Source organism: Falco peregrinus, chromosome 5 (assembly GCF_023634155.1).
Source record: "Falco peregrinus isolate bFalPer1 chromosome 5, bFalPer1.pri, whole genome shotgun sequence".
Taxonomy (NCBI): Eukaryota; Metazoa; Chordata; class Aves; order Falconiformes; family Falconidae; genus Falco; species Falco peregrinus.
Genome location: NC_073725.1, coordinates 71,697,787 through 71,719,339, shown reverse-complemented (window position 1 = coordinate 71,719,339; position 21,553 = coordinate 71,697,787). Strand labels below are relative to the sequence as shown.

General features: G+C 39.3%; 1 long non-coding RNA gene across 3 annotated transcripts; it reads left to right on the top strand.

Moving 5' to 3' along the window:
• The first annotated feature begins 213 nt into the window (after window positions 1–213).
• Window positions 214–20,791, top strand: LOC114014039 (uncharacterized). 3 transcript variants are annotated; one of them, XR_003557376.2, is made up of 4 exons: window positions 1,096–1,329; window positions 1,477–1,612; window positions 15,673–16,276; window positions 18,734–20,791. It is a non-coding gene; the product is annotated as an uncharacterized LOC114014039 (long non-coding RNA). The 3 variants fall into 3 exon arrangements; XR_003557379.2 differs by lacking the exons at window positions 1,096–1,329; window positions 1,477–1,612 and adding an exon at window positions 214–1,089; XR_003557380.2 differs by lacking the exons at window positions 1,096–1,329; window positions 1,477–1,612 and having other exon boundaries at window positions 6,357–16,276.
• The last annotated feature ends 762 nt before the right edge of the window (window positions 20,792–21,553 follow it).

Here is a 21,553-nt window from a genome sequence, read left to right as displayed (position 1 = left end):
GCAATGGGACAAGTAGCGTCCTCGCCATGACTGAGCCCGGCAGCTGCCGCGCTTCGGAAGCGCCGCCGCGACCGTTTAAACCTTCCCTTGGCTGTCCCGGAAACAGACTGACGTAGGCGGCCTGCTCGCGGCGCCCTATGGGATGCCGGTGACGTCAGCCGTTTGTTCCGGTACGGCGCAGGTGCTACTGCGCATCTGTAGGGCCGGCGGCGGGCGCCGGCGGTGTGCGCGCCCCGTGCGGGGCCGGCGGGGCATCGCGCCCCGGGGCTCTATGACGGGCCCCGACCCGGCGGGTCCGGGCCCGGGGGAGGCGGTAGCGAGCGGGCGGAGCGCCAGGGACCGGCTGTGCGCCGCGGCCGTGCGAGACGGGCGACGGGGCCCGGCTGTGCCCGCCCCCCCCCCGGGTGGGTGCCCGCGAGGGCGGGGGCCGGCGGCGCCCCTCGGGCCGTTGGAGCTCCCGCAGCGCGCTTGTGCAGGCACCGCTGCCGGGTGGTAACGCCCGTCGGCCGGACCGTGAAGGGGGCTGCCGCTTCCCCCGCCGCGCACACGCGCGGGGCGAGGCGTGCTAATTAATGCCTCTCGTGCATTAGCATTAATGATGACACTGTCGGTGGTGCAGCTGACCGGTCTTGTACGGGTGGCCCCAGAAACAAAATATAAAAAGCCCGCGTGAGACGGCGGCGTAGCCCGTGCGGCAGAACCGCGCAGGGGGCGTCCCGCTGCCACCGCGTGTAATTACCGACCGCGCTGGCCTGTCAGCTGGGTTCTGAAACCAAGCAACAATGTAATGGCAGCAGTCACATGTTAATTAGTTAGTGCTTAAGTGTACAGGATGAAATTTAAAAGTCCCGAAGGGCTTAACGCAGAATAGGGCTTTTGCTTACTGCAGGAGCTACAACGGGGCAAGAGGAACAAAAAGTAAAAAAAAATCATGCACAGAACAATAACTATGCTCATGGGTTATAAACTATGAAATGGACCATAAAAATGGTTAAAAGGCTTATCCAGTTCCAGCTGGCAATTATTTGAACACTGAGCAGCCTAAAGGAAGCAGCGTGATCATTCTCGCCCAGAACAACCATTGCTGAGGTAAAATCTTTCCACTGGTAGTAACACGATGAAAATATTAATCCTAGCTGTTAATCCTTTCGATTTATAGGTGTTATATAAATCACGTTGCTGATTTTTCTAAGCCTGCTCTTAGGATTGGCTACATAGTGTTCACCTTTAGAGAATGGCTTGTTGAAAACTCCACTGATGCGCTGACTGATCTTAGGAATGTTTCAGATGTAATACAGACTGCAAAAGTGAGTCTGCAAATTGCATCAGGTAAAGTTAAGGTACTAAAAATTCTATACAAATACCCTACCTATCAAATACTTGGTAAACAAAGTAAGTTTTGTGTTAGAATTAAGAGGTTATTGGCCAAGCTGTCACATACTGGGGTGGTATAACAAGTTATATCTTATAAAGCAGATTTAGAAGCACAGCTGTGTCTGCCATGGCGCAGTGTTAAAGTGGGAGCTGTAAAGTCACGGTTTCACTGATGGGTACAAGATGTGCAGAATACCTTGAGATTGTGACAAGATAAAGAACATAAACACCTAACCAAGTAAGTTTTTGGGGAAGTAATATTTTTAGCTTTTATATAACTTAAATTCAGAAGAGTAACAAGTAATTATCTTCCTTGTTTATATTAATTACATGATATAATAACTGCTCGGAGGAAAAAAATAGTAGTTAAACCATCTTGAGGTAACTTTTCATGAGTTAACTGATGACAATTAATCCTTTTACAGAAATTCATTACCTTTCATTTTAAAATATTACTTGTGAAAGCCTACATAAACTTACCCAATAATTTTTTTGACAATTTCAACTGCTGATGTAGTTATACTGTGATGAAGAATGGAACTTCGTTACTGTTGTGTGTGAGAGAGCTTAAAATTTTTTTTAAAGGCATTTGGAAATGTATTTATGTATCAAAAAGGAATTACCCTGGTATACTGCTAGAACATGGCTAAAGTCAGCTAGACAATCTTGCAGTTGCTGTCTTGGAGAATTACCCTTCTGCCATATTAAAAGGAGTTTTAAGATGACAGATGTTTCATCACTGTTTGTACTGATGATCTTGAACAGAGTTAATTATTTGACATCATTAATTATGAAGGAGAAAATTAAGGTACTAGGTATAACTAGAAGTTACAGAGCTTTTCCACACTTTGGAGAACAACAGGTGTTCTGTGATAAACTTAGCCACTATGGTGAAATTATTAGTAAGAAGCATGTTTTATTTGCTTTTATAACACTGACCAAAAACCTCCTCAAAGTTGCATTAAGGGCATTCTATATCCCAAGTTTCAAGCTGAAAAAGCAGACTAACGTATTGTAGGACAGGCTATGGTGAAATTGTAATATGTATCACTACATTTGAAGTATTTTAATTTCTGATATGTTTATTTTTAAATCCCAGGGAAATTTTGTCACCTTTTATTTGTGTTTTTGCTATCATAGTCTAGATTTTAAATTTAGAATGCCATATATTTAGGAGACTCTCCTTTAAAAGTACATTCCTATAAAATCTTGAAAGATACAGTCTGAACAACAGTTGTTACCTGTGTCCCATTATCCTTTTTTCATTACTTTTACCTTAAATTCAAACCAGCTATTGCAACTCCTTTTTTTTGTTTTGTTTTGTTTGTTTAATCAGAAATTGGAATTGTGCAGGTCAGGATGGGTTACTTGGCGGCAGAAGCCGTGACACAGCTTCTCCATCATAATACTTCTTATGTTCCTACACCTCTCTTGCCCTCTTTCTTTTTCAGGTGCTAGAATTTGGGGCAGGGCAGGGGGGTGCAGTAGGGAGTTGGCACAAGAGAACCGTAGGGGTCACGTTTCAACTAAAAGGCTCCCTGATCTGGTTCACCTTGCAGCCATGCAAACAGCTGTGCTGGCAACAGCAAAATGGCTTTGAACAGTGTCCTGAAATAGACAAAGACCTCAGAAGATAATATATGAGAGAAATAAACTGAATTACGCAGCACTTAAGTGGCAGAAGTTGCAGTATTAAGTCACAATGAAAACAGCAGAAACCAAGATCATCTTATTTAACTAGGCACATTACAAAGCACTAAAACATACTATTTATAAGCACTGCAGTTGTAATTACTCACATTGTTCTGTGGACAGCCCTAAACTTCATTCATATTCATGTCAGAACATTTGCAAAATAGATTGACATGCTTGACAGCTGCTATTTCAACAAGTTGGTTACAGCAATAGGTTTGTTGATTAAGGCTAACCGAAGGGAAAATGAAAGGCTGGCACGAGCAGCCTTTTTCCCTATAAAGCAAATTTAACATGGATTATTCTCTTCAAAATTATAAAAATCTTGTAAGATTGTCACTGTTACTAAGTAATAGCTATGTTTTTCATCTTTATGCTCGTTACCATTCTGTTATGTCTGTCTATATATTTATTAGCTTGAGGTAAATGACAACAGTTGTGATTTTATAATGATTTTCTCTTCCTGACTGAAATTCCTTAGGATAGCAGAGTTTTTAACTCATTAGTTATTCAAAGAAGTGTTTAAACTGAAGAACTGTGTCATGCATTCCAAGAATACCCAAACTGTACTGCAAGATTCAGTCACTGATCACCCAGTCCCAACCCCCTGCCACGGGCAGGGACACCTCCCACCAGCCCAGGCGGCTCCGAGCCCCGTCCAGCCTGGCCTTGGACATGCCGGGGATGGGGCACCCACAGCTGCTCTGGGCAGCCTGTGCCAGCACCTCAGCACCCTCACAGGGAAGAATTTCTTCCCAATATCTCATCTCATTCAACCCTCTTTCAGTTTAAGGCCATTCCTCCTTGGCCTGTTGCTACATGCCCTTGTAAAAAGTCCCTCTCCAGCTTTTCTGTTGGCCCCTTGAGGTGCTGGAAGGCTGGAGACCCAGAGTTTTTGTTGCTCCGCCACTGGTTCGTCCTGTCTTCCAGGCTTGCTGTGTTCATGTCTGTTTTCAGATTCAGCCAAGCTACAGCCTGAAAAACATGCAATCATAGATTTTTTTAAATACTAGTTACTAAGAAGAAAATACATATGCTATCCTTTCCACTGCATTACTGCACAAGAAGATGTGTTCCTTTTTGTTTATCTTAAATTATATAATATTTTAAGTTTTATGATTGAGTAGTTAATTTTTGTGAATTCCCTTGTTTAAGTAAAGTGATATTTTGAGCTAAGGAAGAGTTGGCACTTTAGAGAAAATGGAAATTAAGACATTTTTGCAGATACCTTTTTCAAAAACATGGCCAGCTTTTTAAACATTTTTTTCCCCACAACTAGCTTGCAAAACAAAGCAAGGAAAGGGACTTCTCTTGAACTCTAAAAAAAATTTTGGAGAGAAAACACAACAAAACCAGTCTGAATTTTCTAATTCACATGTTATAAAGTAAATTGCTTTGGAACCCATATTTATTATGTGCTCCCTGATCAGGAGGATTACAAAGCTGTGAATGATAGTTTTACTTAAGTGGAAGACAAGTTTTTTTCAGCGCATTCCTGTATATGCAGCATCTGAAGTTCTTATCTTGCAACGCTTTCTGACATTAGGATTACAGTTCACTGGAATTTCTGATGTAAATAAGTTATTTCTGTGTAGAGATCATTCCAGGAATGTATTCCCTTCAAAACTGTTTTGGTTTTGATGTTTTGACTGATTTGAATTACTTTTTTAATTTGATTCAAGGCCTCATTTCTTTCCCAGACCCAGAATTCTATGTCATATATATATATATGCAATGACATTGCTTTTTTTCTAGTGGTTATGGAATATAACTAGATATGGAATATATACTTATTCCAACTCCCATGTGTATTTTGGGAAGGAAAAAAAAAATCTCCCTGAATAGTTAAAATGGTAAATTTAAAAAAATACAATTTTTTTTATCATCTGTAAAAACAGTCAGTTTTGGTCAGACATGAATATATATATGTTTTAGCTACTACCAAAGGAAATATTCAATAACAAAAAATATCTATATAAGTTCTATAAATAGTTCACCAAGATAGAGCTTTGTACAAAACAAGAATATGAAATGCAGAACTGTTTTGGTGAAGGCATTCTCGGGAGTATTGACCTGAATTAAGCAGATTGAAACAGTGGAGCCGTATTATATCTTTATGAGAAGAGAAACCTGCAGAAAACGGACCTGAATTAAATTATGAACAGTTCCCTTCCAAAGGCAAGTGACTTAACCAAAATAATGCCCTTTATTTTAAATAATCATGTGTAGATTAAATATAGTTTAACGTAATCCATTCTAAAAGTCAGTATGCAGTTGATGGGGCTTTTGCTTGTTTTTCTGGGGTGCCCACAATATTGTTTTATTTTCTGCCAGTACTTGACACCTCTTTTGCTTAGGATACCCAGAGATGTGTGAGCATCACTCTGACCAAAATAGGTAGATCTATTGCACATTTTTGTGGCTGGCCAGTGCATGAAGGAGGACTCCCACCAAGAGGATTGCCAGTATTAGGTTTTATTTTGGCTGATAGTGGTGGATTCTTAATATCTCCATGGTAAAACATTGAGTATTGCATGCAAGTTACAAAATCTGTGGTATTTTATCTGCTCTATCATGTGCATACCATGCTGCTGAAAACCCTAACTCCCTGCATTACTGAAGCAGCAAAAGCTTTTCCTTTTGTACATTGCCATTTCCAGCAGTTGCAAGTCAGATTATGGGCTTGACCCTTGAAAATGAGATTAATTTTTTTGTTTGCTTTTTAAACAACGAACACATCAATCTATACTCTTATTTTTGAAAGCCATACAAAAACAGAATATCCTATACTAGGCAACAGTTACCTCTGTAGAAAGAGTTTTGGCAGGTTTTTTGACTTTTTTGTTTATTCTTTCTTAGAGGTCTATATATTATTTAGTTATCTTTAGAATTGAGCTAAAGAGCATAACAATATGTTCCTACACAAATGGCATGTTGCAAAGTTTTGTGACTCGGTATTCTAACCACCACGCTTCAGATATAGCTCATTTACTGTTGGCATACAAAGGTAATGCCCTAGCAGAGAAGTGATTTCTGCTATCATGAAGAAATTGATGGTGGTGGACGAGCAGCAGGGTATTTGGAGAACAGCTACAAGGCAAGTTAAAACTATAACTTTTACAATATGAGCCTGATGTTAGTTATGAATATTTTTATTTTCTTTAGGAAACTACTTAGCTTTTTTTATTAATTTAAGATTTCTTGCTTGTTAAAACATTGTTGGAAATTGTTGAAGCCAATGAAACACCTGTGGGTTTTTGCATAGGAGTTAGTGTAGAAACCCATCAGTCATATCCGTTACGTAAAAAATTAATACTAGTATACAATAGAGAGGACCTTGGGTTTGTTTCAATGTCTCAATCGTAATCCACAGCAAAACAACCCTGGGGAGGCAGAGCCCCACCGCTGGGGAGCCGCAGCCCCACGGGTGCCCTGCTGCGTGCCCTACCGGGCTCACACAAAGTAGGAAAGTAACAGTTCCTTTAGGCTGGAAGATTCCAAACGAGAAAGGGCTTGAATTACAAAAAGAAAAGAGAAGCCATTTCAGCACAGTATTTTAGCACACAGAAAACGGATGTACTAAGTGGAGCTAGTTGAACTTTGTTAATGGCAGTCACCATCATGAACATTAGCTTCGGGCCTTATGAGTAGCCTCAGAGGATAATCAGGAGTATAATATCTTGCAGTGTGAGGAGGTTGTGGATGACTGGTCTAATAAGGATGCGAACGGAAAAGAGAACCATTTTTTTCAAAATGGGTGACCTGTTAGAGATCTTCTGTTAGCCAGGAAAAAGAAAGTGGAGGGGAGGGAGTGCCAGTCTCTGCTTTTAACCTTCTCTTAAGAGTAGCAAGGGTTATGATGGGCATGTGGGAGATGGATCTCTGCCCCCACTCTGCCCCCAGCTACCTTTACTCCCTAAGTTACTCAGACCCCTCAGTGTGTTTGGAAACAAATCAAAATGCACCACCTCACTTCGGCAGGGAGAAGAAAAAGGAAAAAAAAAAGGGAAAAAACCCCAGACGTGCCTCTCAGACTATCGGTGATATTACAGTTTAGACTGTCTCCTGATGTTGTCACACAGTTTAAACAGAAAGAATGGCAAAACTGGAACCACATGAAGCCATACCTGAAAGTGCCCCTAGAGCAGCTACCCAAACCCACTCTTCAAGTTCACTGTCCCAAAAATGCAGTAGTTAAATCTTTAACCATCACAATGAAGATGCCAAGCTAATACATCCTTCCTAAGTGTTAGTTGTCCAAAGTATGAAAATATGCAAACAGAACTTGTTGCTGGACTAGCAAATTCAAGGTTAATTTGCAGAGCCATACAGAGAGCTTTGAAAATGTGATTTAAAAATGAAATGGAAGATGTAGGGCATTTTGTATTAATTCAGACAAGAAATACTAAAGAGTAAATACATTTGAGACACTGATACAAATAAGAGTGCTGCTTTCTAAGCTCTCGCTAGATTAACTTCAGTTTTCCAGCTTACTGAGCCTTGACATTGCATACCCTTAAGATCTGTAAATCTTTTAAGGTGCTTTACCATTTTCTTAAGGGAGTCACACATTTGCAAAATTCACTATCAGACAAATGTATCTGTCTGGATGTAAAGGTTGTATTTCAATAGGAATCATATACATCGCTTCAGTTCTTGGTTTAATGATACCTGATCCAGTCCAGCTAATTATAGGTAATTTTGGCTAGGGTAATGAGTAGCCAGAAGTTCAGGTAGTTCTGCGGGCAGTTCTCACAGCACCTTATTTCATGTCCAGTGAGCTAAGGACACTTGCTGAGAGTGCAGAACATGTCTTGAAAAATGAGATACTGGTTTATATGTATCAAGTTACTTCAGGGATTCAAGGAAAGCACATCATGAAGGTATTAATTTGTCAACCCCTTTCTTTCCGAGAAGCTATTAATTTTTGATTTGTTAATATTATGTTAGTGTTTACAGTTTTCCTAAAGAAAATAATATCAGGACTTCTCCTACCCTTTAGAAATAATCTTATTATTTATTGTGATTAAGAAGGTTTAAATGTAGCAATCTATGCCCACTTAATTTATTGGATCATTTCATTCTATTCCATTTTCTCTATACTGTTATCTTACTTGTACATTCTAAACAGGTATTGCAGATAAAGCTGAGGAAAATTGCACCTATTTTCTGCCCTATTTGCTAATATAATATTTACACCACTGTTGTAACTAGCTAACCCATTATCATGAACTTCATCTGTTTACATCAGGTCTTAATTTTATCATTTTCTGTAACTGGCTGTGCTGATTAATTTAACAGTGTAAGGTGTGTCTGATTACTTCCTTTGGAAGACAGAGATTATGACTGCATCTACTGTAAGCATGAATCTCAGGAAGTGTTTTATTCAACATATAATGCTTGTTGTAGCTGTACTTTAGAGCTGGAGTTTTTTGTTAGATTCAGTATCTTGATTTTTCACCTCTGTAGTCCTGTCCTTATTTGCTTGGCTTTATATTTAGAGGTTAACCACAACAAATGTTTAATGCTAGAGAATTTTAGTGTAACTGAAAAGATGCAATATGGGTAAAGTGAATTGATCTCTTTTCTAGCACAGGTTATATATGAGGTTTAAATCTACCCATAAAGAAGATGTGGGAGGGGAAAACAGTGGTTTATAATTAACTCCGTTAAAGAGTGGGCTTTAGCAAATAACACAGGCAGAATGGAAAAATACCTCTCTATGCAGGGAGAGTTCTCTGCCAGAATAGCAAAGAAACCTATTTTATTATTTTTTTTTTAGCTTTGCCAAGATCTAGAAGGTTTCAATCTCTTAGTAATGTAAAAGTTAAATTAGTGTGACTTCTTCGAGTGTACATTTAATAAGAGTTGTCCCAGAGAGGCCAGGGAGCAAGGTGTATGCTGACTCTCCTGTCTTTGCACATACTCGTGCCTACTTCAGCCAAGCAGACTAGTCCAAAAGAGGCCCATTTGTAGAGCAAAAGTTGCGTGGATGTCAAATGCTCAGCACCAATGCACATTTCAGGGGTTTTACTTTGCAATAGCTTTGGTCTGAACATACGGGTTGGAGCACACCTTCCTGTCTAATTTTCTCCCAAGGGAATCCAGGTCACGTGCTCTGAGATGACTCTAAAATGAACCAAAGCACAGTACCTGGGGACAATCAATTTGGCTCATTTCTGAGCCAAACTAAAATGCTAACACAGACATGCACTTGGCCAGTTAGAGTGCTCTTTGCAGGAACGATCTCTCTGAAGGAAGTTTTGCAGGAGACCTTTGCATAAACAAGCGGGGATCAAGCCAGGTTTTCTCTTTTTGCAGTCCGGTATCCTAATCACAAGCTAGAGTGTCACTGGTGTGTGTTTCTTTCTCTGTTGCTAAGAGACACTAATTCTTTTCACAATTTCAACAGAAAGAGTGGAGGCAGTAGTTCCTTACAAACCCCTAATCTGGCAATCAGATTATCTTTTCGTAGGTGAGCTAAGTAGGTTAAATCTCTTCAGAGCCTCTAAACTGTCTCTCTCATCCTGAAAGCTATTAACACGTTGGCACTGTGTCTGCTTCCCTGCAGTCTTATGTCAAAATGGCTAAATGTTACACGTCTCTGCCTTGCTTTGCTATATTCACATGTCTAAAATAGAAAGTCCCCGATCATCATATTGGCTCTTAGGAACACTTAACCCTCTCCATATACTATGGAGGAAGCTCAGCCCCTTCTCAGAGAGAACCAGCCACGACAATGCTCAGTTGTGGACCAGTACCTTAATTCCTGCAAACAGTAAAAGCAGCTATCCCATCAGCGGGTCTTAACTGTCATCCTTATTCCAAAAGGTCAGTCAGTCATCCAAAACTCAGGTTTATAACCACTATTAAAAATAGCAAAGTATTTTCAAGCTGACTGACTATAAAAATGTACTAAAGGAATTCTTCAGGTTTACCTGTGGCACATTCCAAGGAATTGGAGTTTCAAGTCCTTAACAGTAAAGTTTACTTTTTTGCTTTATATCATTCTACTTCATGTTGGAGACCATACTGAAAACCAAAATAATTTTGATAACCTGTCTCCTAAAACCTAGTGAAACAAAAGCCACATTACAAAGCTAACAGTTTTACATATAAACTGAAAACCTGACTGACTTTAAATAAAGTTTTAAATAAGGCATGGCCAGACTTGACTAGGTTCTTTCAAAGAAAATACTTTTGACAGAAAATCAAAGGAGAGCAAAGTTAGCTGAGGCATTTCTGTTCTACTTTATTTCTGGTTTTATATGGCTGAGCATCAAACTGATTAGAGGGTTTTTGTGTTTTCTTTACAATCACTACTGAAATACAGGATGCAAAATACAACTTTTTCAGAGGGCAGGGGAGAGAGGAGTCTTCTTTCAGCAACTGAAACTTTAAAAAAGTGTGTCAAAACTAGATATTAGAAACTTGTACGTTTTCCTTTCACTTCTGTTATGAAGGAGCAGATTCTTTGTTTCAAATCAGAAAGAAACCCAGAATACTTCATAACTGAGATTCTATCAAAAGAAAAATATTTCAAAACAGTATTTTAATTGTTGTGTGTCAAACTAGGAGGATTAACATATTAAGGAAATCATAGAAGTAGAGCAGAAAAGCATGAAAATGCTTTGGATGGGGCTTTGAGCAGCCTGCTGTAGCGGGAGGTGTCCCTGCTGATGGCAGGGGGGTTGGAACTCTGTGATCTTTGAGGTCCCTTCCAACCCAAACCATCCTGTGATGCTACGAATGCTGCCATTAACACCCTAAGAAGGTATTTTCTTTCATTAATCATACATTGCATCCCTCAGTCCAGCATCTTGGTACTCAAACCGATACGACTCTATTATAAAATCTCAGGGGTTTCATTGATTATTTACCACTAAACTTGCTATATAAACACAGTCATTGGAAGTTAGTGATTCCACAGGGAATTATTCTGAAGAATACCTGGAAAAATAAGGTTAGCGCATTTTCTTCTCATCTGAAAGAGTCAGTATTACCCAGTATGCATACTGCTCCATAAACTACTATGTTACCACTGCCTAATGTAGTAGTGCTGACACAACTGCAGCTGTGAGTTGTACTGTAAGCATCTAGGTATGTACTAATTACTCCTATAAATATACATGATTTCAGAAGCGATAAGAGTTCCATGACAGTAGACTAGCACAATATACTTAATTTCACAGAGTTTTTTGTGAAGCATGGAAGAGAATCCAGAGGAGCTGGCATTTTACAGTGGCCATTACAAATAATGGAGCTGCAAAACCTTTCACAACAATCTTAGTGCACATGGGTATTACAAGGCAGGATACATGAAGTAAGAAAGGAATGTTTTTAGGAAACAATTGCAATTGCAACAGAATTGCACTGCCATTAAGACAGAAGTTGCTACAACAGGCAGAGTCCTCCTGTTTCTCATACCTTTACAACTTTTCATTTATTTCATGCTCTTTAAATGTTTTTTAAATCCATTTTTGTGTTTCCAACCACTTGTGCTTCAAGAAAAGTTTTGCATTTGTGTTTGTAGTTTTGAGCTTGTATGCTGTAAGACTCCGACCAAGCCTTAGATGGGTGGGTTTTAACTCCCATGCTGTACTCCACAGCGCGGCACCCCACCCGTTGGCTGTACACAAAAGGCGGTTTTAAATTGACGGGCGAGTTAACCTTCCAGACCTCAGTCTGGAGCATGTGTAATTATGCTAAGTCATTGTTAGAAGTTATTTTAAAAGGAAATGTTGCCTGCCTTCTGAGGTTTTTCTACATACATATAGTTTGGGCATGTCAGCCTTTCTTTAAAACTACAGCATTGCTCTTGATAAAATAAGCAGCTCTAGCACTTTAAAGGACAGAAAATAAGAGAAGGAGCTAGGCTTTTCCAAGTTTATTCTCCACCTTGCCACTTTGTATACAGCTTAGGTTATCCTGGGTCTCGTTATTTAAATTTGTAAGATTAAGCTTTCAGTTTTTAAACCTGGGCAGCTGTTGCAGTGATTGTTTACATGAAAATGTAAGTTCTTCTGTAAACTGTTGAATCTGAGATACCAGAGAGTTTTACACATTTTTCTTTGTTACCTTTTAGAGATAGGAGGAGTGTGCTGGTTTAACTGAGCACAGAACCTAACCTGTAGTAAATATCGTTTACACTTTATTTGTATTTTCTCAAGACTAAAGTTACTTTGGTTGTCAGTTGAAACATCTAATATTGAACTTATTGCCATTCCTTCCTTTTCTCAAAGGCTCTCCCAAATTATTACCTCTAACAAATATTTTAATGAATAAACCACCAAAAAAGTTTGTCTTTATTAAACCTTATTTTTACTATAAAAATATGAGCCACTTCAAACATGCATAGTCCCATCCTACTCTAAGTCAGTCAGTTTTAAACCCTACCCTAATCAGGCTGTCCCATCTCTGCTTCTAGTGCCTACTCTTGATGGAACTTTTTTCTGGCCACAGGCCCCTTACAAGATGTTCTGTTAACAGAACAGGAAGTTCCTTATCTTCTAAAATTGTGTGACTCCAAATTTAATTATATGCTTTAAGTGGATAGAAAATATGCCTTGCTCAAAGAGAAATTACTTGGGCTGGTACAAGAAATTTCAGGGCCTATGGAATACAAGTCAGATGAGATGATCTGACCTTCAGGTCTTTGAATAAACGACAAGTGATTTAAGAAGCTGAAGAAGAAAATGTGATGGGCAGAGGCCAGAACCAAGTGATGAAAAACAAAACTCAAAGACCCTAAAAATCCCTACCAGTAAACAGTTACACTTGTTTCAATGGCAACCCTTCTCTAAGGGATTGTGCTGCTCAGTGTTCTCACAGAAGTTCCTAAGGCCAGTATTTCAAGTAAAATTAGGACTGCTGCAGCTCCTCCTCTTCCTTCAACTTGCAGTCATAATGATCATAAAAGGACCCACCTAATCCCAATCCTTCCAGTCGCAGGATAATCAGCTAATTATGCACATTACAGAAAACTGAAGGGGGAATGCAGTATATGTGCTATGGTACAAAATACTTCTTTCTTTATATGACGAAGTGATCATTTAGTGGTTATGTTATTTAGTGCTTACTTTCTGTCCAAAGGAAGATGCATTCCTTTCCTTAGGATCCAGGCTGAAGTCATTACAGAGAATCAACTGCTCTGCTTTACGTTTTAATTCTACTTCATTGCATGCATATGCAAAACATGTTTGCACACATCCATAGGCAAACTATCTGTTGCTTCAACAAAAATTAATAAATGAAAATGCTACTTGATTGAAGTGAAGAAAGTGAACCTTCAGCAGCATCTCAGCACACAATTATCCTCGAACACCCATGCATTTGAAAAAGTGATGGACAGTACTGACTTTTTCCTTTTAAAATAAATATTATACAGGTGGTTTTTTTGGTGGTTGTCAGAAAGCACAAATTAAACAAAAATTCAGTATGATATTTTACAGAATAAATATTAATTAGAATTGCTTATGTAATTAAGTTTGGGTATACCTTGCCTTGACCCTCCGTTCTAAATAAGGTTTGGACACAAGCAAAGATTATCTGTTCCTGGCAAATCCTTCCTAGGGATTACATGGTCCATAAACTAATAAGGGTTTATCTTTTCCTCTTTCTGAGAACAGAAATAACTACAGCAACATGAAAACATTAACATGGCATTAAAGAGTTCCAAACAATTAGGAAACTAAAAGGTTAGTATTCTCACAGCAATAGCAAATCACCATTACGTTCAAGTATGTAGATCTTATGTGCAGACCACACATAAAATTCAGAGTACTCCATGTATGGAGTACTGTTCTGCTCTGTGAAGTAAAAGTGTCAAGTATGCATAAACTCTTTATTTTAAAAGATAATCTGAATATGGTCAACATAAAATTTTGTATGCAGCACCATATTATTCCTATTTTTTGGGGTGCCATAGTCACAAAACAAAGCTAGACAAAATATCTACCATGCAGCATAATTTAGATGAGAATACTGATGGTGAAATAACTGAGTTTATTTATAACTAATATATAAAAAATTAGAATGCACTAAGTTTTACTCTATAAAAAGGTACAAATACGTTTAGTACTTGCCATCTGAAAGAGCTTCATGATCACTGTAAAATGGCTATTTGAGAATCTGTCTGTTTATTTGTGCGAGCTCTGAAAGGGTAATGAGTGAAAGCTGTAACGTAAATTTGAAACTGGGAAGTTACCAAAGGTGGCCTCAGAGGAATGAACTGCTTTGTGACTAGTCATCTTTTGACTGCTGATCCTTGAGATCACCTGTGACTTGATGCTACATATATTTTAGGATAAGTGCTTTAAAGAATTTAAATCCATTTAGCAAGATTTACGTATCTAACAGTTGAAGAGGAAACTATTCTTTTTAAAGCTTTACTATGACTGAGTTCTTGCTCCCATGTTTTCTTGCTGTCTTGCACATCGTGACGCCAGGTGGCAAGGCCCGGTACACACAGTACAGCAAACTGCCTTACTCTGTGTGGTAAATACAAGGAGGATAATGGTTCCATCACTGCTAGTACAAATTGGGTCGTTTATAGCATTTGGTGTATTAATTTTATGATGGCAACTCATATGCAGTTGAAACTTATAAAAACTTTATACATAGGAACAAGATTCTTCATACATTTTTTTTTAAAGCATAGAGGCCCTCCATGTATTTAGGATTGTGTGAGCTTTATTAGTTACAGGACCTGCAGACAAGAGTTCTTCTAGGTGGCTGTCTATGAAATTCAGTAAACACATTATCACCATGAGGAATTTGTGTATTTTTTTAAAAAACCAAGGAAGCAATTTATGTGTTTGGATCAGTCATATTCCTTGTATTAAAACAAAACCAAAAAGAACAATCAAAGCTTGAGACTGCCAAACCCACTGGTGTCCTAGTTTTCAGTTTGTACAGTGGAAATTATGCAGCGTTTCTGTATGTCTTTGAAGATTCACTGAACTCTGTAAACAGAATTAAGAATCATCCTCTTCCCTGAGCACTGTCATATTTACAAGCTACTGGGACTTCACTTCAGCAGCTACCTTCAGACTCAACTGTTTTCTTAGCTTTTCCTGACAATAAGTCTACAACTCTTTTGCTCTGAAGCGTCCTGAACGTGCCTTCTCTGGTCGATAACTGATCACTTTTAAGGAAATACAAAAGCCTGTAGAATCACAAAATCTTTTCCAGTTTTAGGAAAAAGTATTCTTAAGCCAATGATGGATACTGCAAAGAAGCATAAGCTTAAGTCTTTATAATTACTGGATACATAAATTACTCTAAACTGTTTATATTATATAGTACCCATGGCGTTTGTTGCCTTCCAAATGCCGTGGAAAACAGGCCTGCATAGAAGACTTAATAACATGTTCGTCATGACAGACGGCCCACATTTGAGAATGCACTTAAACTCTTACCTTCTGTTGAGATGGGAGTCCTTGCTTCTCACTGGAAATCGAAATAGCAGCTAGTGGCTAAACAATAGCAGCTAAGCAAACATTTTACTGAACATATTTAAAATATTTAAACCACTTACACTGTATGCACGCTCCTCAGGAAATGGCTATTATATCTTTTGACTCACTAGTATCTGTTTTATTTCAGGTATAGCAAATCATGATGTTAGTGCTGACAGTTCTCTGGTTCACTTACTCCTCATCCCAACCACACTGCAAAAGCTACGAGCAAAGATGGGAGACAATCTACCAACAAAGATAACCACAGCCTGCTTGACAAGGGACACATACTCAGTTCTTCAGCACTGTTGAGCCTCTTTTTGATCCCACATGTCTTTAAGATACCAGATTTCTGGTATTCACTTCTTTCCTACTCATAAATGCTCTTGCTAATGCCAACACTCCCCATCCCTCAGTGCTTCCAGGGTTTTTTTGCCTCTCAACAATACATGCAGTAACTTCCCAGTTCCCAAAACAGTCTGGATGCCATTTCAGCTGTTTTAAAGACAGATGGCTGTTGTGCTGATTAGCCTGGAACAGATAAGGGCTACATTCTACCCGCCTTTCCTTTGATGGCCACATAACTTAGGGGGTTTATCCTCTGCTAAGTGTCTAATTGCCATAAAACTCTTCACAGCCAAGGAGGCAGACATCGGGAACAGAAAAAATTATGAAGGCAAGCTATATCGCAAGCAGGCCAGGCCAATACGGTGTTGCACTGTTGACAGGATGGAAGAACAAAACAGTAGGAGGTGAGCAAATAAACAGGTATGAAAAACCTGCATTTTATTTTTAAGCAATTTAAAACATCTGGAGACAATTAAGAGCCACTAGGCATACTAAAAGGAAAAGTTACAGAAAATCATAACGTGCATTTCTGTGTCTTCCATCTTGGTGGAACATAGTCTGCTCAGTCTCTATAAATCCAGGTTCTGTCTTTGCCTTGAATACTGCATACAATCCTGCAGCTTCCCCCTGTCTCAGTAAGAACTGGAAGAAGATTCAGAAATGGTCAACAAGGACAGACAGAGGCATAGAAATGGAATTTCAGAACAGTGAGTTAAAATGGTAGGGAAGTAGTTCTTTATGAAAAGGGCACTGCTTAGCTTTATGACAAAGCTGTCTAGATAATAAAAGTAGGTGAAGTCTCGGCTCTCTTCGAATTCGGTACAGATGAATTCCCCTGTGCATTTGCATAGAGTAGTCACTGATACATGGCAAAAATTTCTCATTGCAGTAGAATAAGCCTACTGCCTTCCCTCCCTTCAGGACATAGTTTCATGAAAACCTTTAGGCAAAAGGAAAAGTGCTATTGGAGTCTCTGCCTGGCAGGGTGGAACTGCTAATTTGAAGCTATCTGCTATCACATCACAAAATCATGGAATCACGTAGGTGGTAAGGGACTCCTGCAAGTCTGCAGTGCAACTTGCCACTCAAGGCAGGTCCCATTAAAGCAGGCTGCTTGGGCCATGTCCAGTTGAGTTATGAATATATCTAAGGATGGAGTTTCCACAGCCTCTCTGGGCAAGCTATTTCAGTATTTGACCATCCCTTTGTGGAAATAAATAAATAAATTTGTTTCCTATATTTAATTTCCCATGTTGTGACTTGTGCTCATTGCCTCTTGTGCACCCTCTGGGAAGAATCTGGCTCCGTATTTTCTACAAGTGGTAGACAGCAGTATGACCTCCCCTCACCATCATGTTTAGACCTGAGTAAATGCAGCTCTCTCAGCTATTTCTTGTATGTCATGAGCTGCAGCTCCCCAGAACAGTTTGGTGGCCTTCATGAGCCTTGCTAAAGCATATCAATGCCCTTCTTAAAATGAGATACAGAACTCCAGATGTAGTCTCACAAGTGTCAAATAGATGGGAAGAATCACATCCCTCCAAACCTACCAGTTACATTCAGCCCAGTATACAGCTGGACACATATGTTGCAAGAGCACACTGTTGACTCATATTCAACTCGTCCACCATGACCCTCAGCCCCTTTTCTCCAAAGCTGCTCTCCATTCAGTCAGTTCCCAACACGTCCAGCTGCATGGGGTTATGCCAGCCCAGATGCAGGGCTTTGCATTGGCGTTCGCTGAACTTCATGAGATTCCCCAACAGCTAGCTCATTTTTCCAGTCTGACTAGGTCCATCTGAGTAGCAGCCCTGCCCTCCAGTGTATCAACCACTCCCCCCAATTTGGTATCACCCACAGACTTGCTGAGAGGTCACTGTCCCATCATTCTGGTCGTTACATCAGCCATTTCAAGAATCCAAGTTGATGTAACCTCTATAAAAGAAAGCAACTCAAACATCCTTCCAGAGATCTGCCAGAGATTTCAGAATTTGTTTTACAAAAATGCAAGAGCTGCATTGCTAAGTCTCTTCTCTAGATTTAAAAAGTAGCCCTGAGTTCCACAAGAAGCAGGCCCTGGGTCTTTTCATGGGTGCAAACACTGAAATGTAGAACTTAAGAGGGTGTAAGAAATCCTCTGGAAGGCAGAGATGACTGTTGAAACTTAAGAGCTAAGGAAGCCAGGAATTATTTATAGAGTCCTTCCGTGGGATCTTGCAGTCTGTGGCTTTGCTCAAAGACAGACGATACATTTTCATATCATAAAAATGGACAGAGTTGCATCAGTATCTAGATAGTACTCCAAGAACGTACTTGCAATCTTGTTACGTGCCTGGGTGATTGCATGCAGAGGATGCTAGTAGCCATTGTACTCACAGGAACAGAGGGTAGAATCTGGCACAGAACAAAACCAAACAAAGACAGATGAAAAAAGAAAACTGTAGGAGGTAAATTTAGCTCTTCTACATACATTATAACTGTAAACCAGTTTCAAGAACATTTATGTAATAACAACCTTCCCAGCACACAGCTGTCTTCTACTGGCAGCTGTGAGCTAGCACAGTGTTTTTGCAGAATGGACAGAATAACATCGCTGTCAAAGGGTATATAAAGGACAATGCTACAAACATGGTCCCCAAAATTCTCTCAGAACATATGCTACTCATAGGCTTACTATTACCAAAGACATTACAGTATATAAGCTGGTATAGTCTTAAAGTTGGATTTTGTTCTATATGCTAGAAATAGATTTGAGATAATACCAAGTGCATTGGCAAATACCACTAAATGGCTTAGCAGAATGTTTTCTAATCTTCCACCTGGAGCTTGTCTCTTCAAACTATGCTTTATAACTCCTACAGTTTTTACATCCCCAACAACATGAGCTGAAGAAAACATCAGTAAACAGAAGCACTGGTTGTGAAAAGGAACTAAGAGAAGATGGAAGGACATGAAAGAGCAGAAAGCCAGCCAAATCTCTAAAAATGGGAACAGAGGCACTGAGCGTTTCCAAACAAGTACTTGAATTCAAGTAAGGCTGATTGTTTTTTTTAATGAAGACAGTGATAAAGAAGTTGCTTGTGTACTTGGACATTCAATATCTGAAGGAGCATACACGGTGTAAGGGATGTGTTCCAGGCCAAACCTGTGTCCCAATCCAATGTTTAAGAAAATGTGGGGTAACCTGGGGACGTTTGCCAAGTATAGCAATCAAGTAAATACAGTCAGTTGACTTACTGTTGGGAAGCGGCTCTTCAGTTCTAATTATTCTGATACCTTCACAGTGTGTTTGCTTTCTTTATGTCTGAGCAGGAGTCAGTGACACAGAAGAACCCAGCTGGGACTTAAGCTGGATGCAGAACGCCAAGGTGCAGTTTCCCAGCTCTGCTACAGCCATCCTGTAACAACACCTTAAGCAAATCACCCTGCCTTTATTCCCACCCCTAACAGTGGGAAAATAATTTGTTTCACCATTCTTTATTAGGTCATTACTTCAGCAGCACAGCAAAACACATCATATAGCTTAATTGTCACATGTTTAATTTGTGTCCCAAATTTGTAGGACTTCTTTTAGATCCCTTCAGACCCTAGTACTTCTATACTCATCATTATTACTACAGATCTTCATAACAGCTAAATGTGGTGTATATATAAATTTGACCAAGGTAGGTGGTCAATGCTTTTTCATTTCTCAGTAAAAATAACTGCTTTACTAAATAAAAACTGTTAGTGGAACAAATTCTTCTGTTAATACAAAAAAAAACCAGCTTTGCAGCTGTTTAGTCAGCAGTAAATTAACTGTTAAACTGCTTGCAAAATCCTTCACTTGCTCACAGTGAAGTGGATAACTTGCACTTACATTAACCATGTTTCAAACCATTCTAGCCCCTTCCATCAACATTCTAACATTTTGGATTAATATACTCACCATCTTCCTGCATGTAAAGAATCATAGACACTGAAAAATGAGGCTTTTACAACTAACTTAACAACTTTGCCCATAATGTTCTTATGCTGTGAGACTGTTCCTCAGTACAGCTATTATGTCCCAATTATATTAATCTATTCCTCAGATTTAAAAGCAACTTAATTAAAACAACCATTAAGCACATGTAACCTTGTTTGAGAAAGTATATTTGAACGGCAAATGCTTCTCCCCACCCCTGCACAGCTCCAGCTGACAGAAAGAATTAATCAGTAAGAAGGAAAATGCCATTTGTCACATGTGACTTATAACACTTACCAAATGCTTCAGAGAAAAGGAAAGGAACAATACAGAAAGCAAATATGACAGGTCTACACTGCTGCATAAGCTTTCATTTACAAATGTAAAGGAACTTTGAAATAGCATTTCTAAAAAAATCACTCTATCATTGTAATCCATATTAACTTCCAGTCTGTTGCTGGTATATTTTCTTAGCCATATGCCGTGACAACTAACTGGACAACCTAAATTCCCGCCCAGTAAAAGTATTCCCTTGCAATAGATTTCTCCCCCCCAGCCCCAATTTCACTAGACGTTCTGCTTTGAACTTTTACTACAGCTAGTAAGAAATGCAACTCCTGACTTGCATTCCTTACTTCATCACCTCATATAGTTTTTGTCACTTCACAGCTGTGCTTTCTGATAGAAGCAGCTGTAGCCTAAACATTTTGGTCTTGCTTGATTTTTCAATGGTTTTAAGATTACTTTCCTTCCTTCAGAGAAAAAGCTATCAACTGCACTAATCCAACATCCAGTGCACCAAGGCATTGCATCAGTCAGTCTTCTGAAGAACAAACATGAAATGTAATTCCTGTTGCTCCCCTGGATACTGTTTTCATTGTCATATCCAATGGTATGCTGGATGGGATACTGTTCAACTGGAAGTTTCACTAAACAGTTGTTGAACACTATTAAAACATTCTAATAGGTGTGACTTATTGACCGGAAGAGTTGGTAAACAAATGCAATATAAGTGACAGTATGAAAATAGAGTAACAGTAATTAGCAATGTGACTCCATGAGTAATACGGAAATTGCTTTGACCCAGTTGATGACAGTAGCAACAAAATATTAAAAAAAAAATTATTATTTTTTTAAATCTATCCCAAATAGATCGTCTCTCTTTTAGGACTTGTACATTACCAAGACTTCTCAGGGTCACTGACAACATTTGTGGTTGTCAGAGATCCTATTTCACTAGTATGCTAGTCCAGCTCTGTTGGGAAGTGTCTGTGGTCTACTATGGTCGTAAGACCCAAAAGACAGGGCTAGAAGGACCAGCGGGCAGCGTGTCATAGCATGTTGTACCAGAAGCTGCTGGGTATCACTCAGCAGGGAGCCACGGTCGCACAGGGAGCCTCCAACAGCTTTCATCCCTTTGCAGAATACAAGCTCTCAAGCTGGAAACCCTTTCTCCTTTCTTTATACCATGATCTCTTCTGCACATACTAGTTTTGGCTGGGCTAACATAGAATTTCTGGTGTTCTGCATGTAGCTGCACAAAAGCATACATCAGGTATATTGGTATCCTACCTTAAACTGATGTGCTTCCACATTTATCCCTCACTACCGTAACTTCAGTGCCAACACAAACATTTCATAGAGCGTGAGTTAAGGAGAGGGTAACAAAACCAAGTCCGATCTGTCTGTGCATGCTTTTTGTCTTTTGAAATCAGACCACATGCAATATTCTACC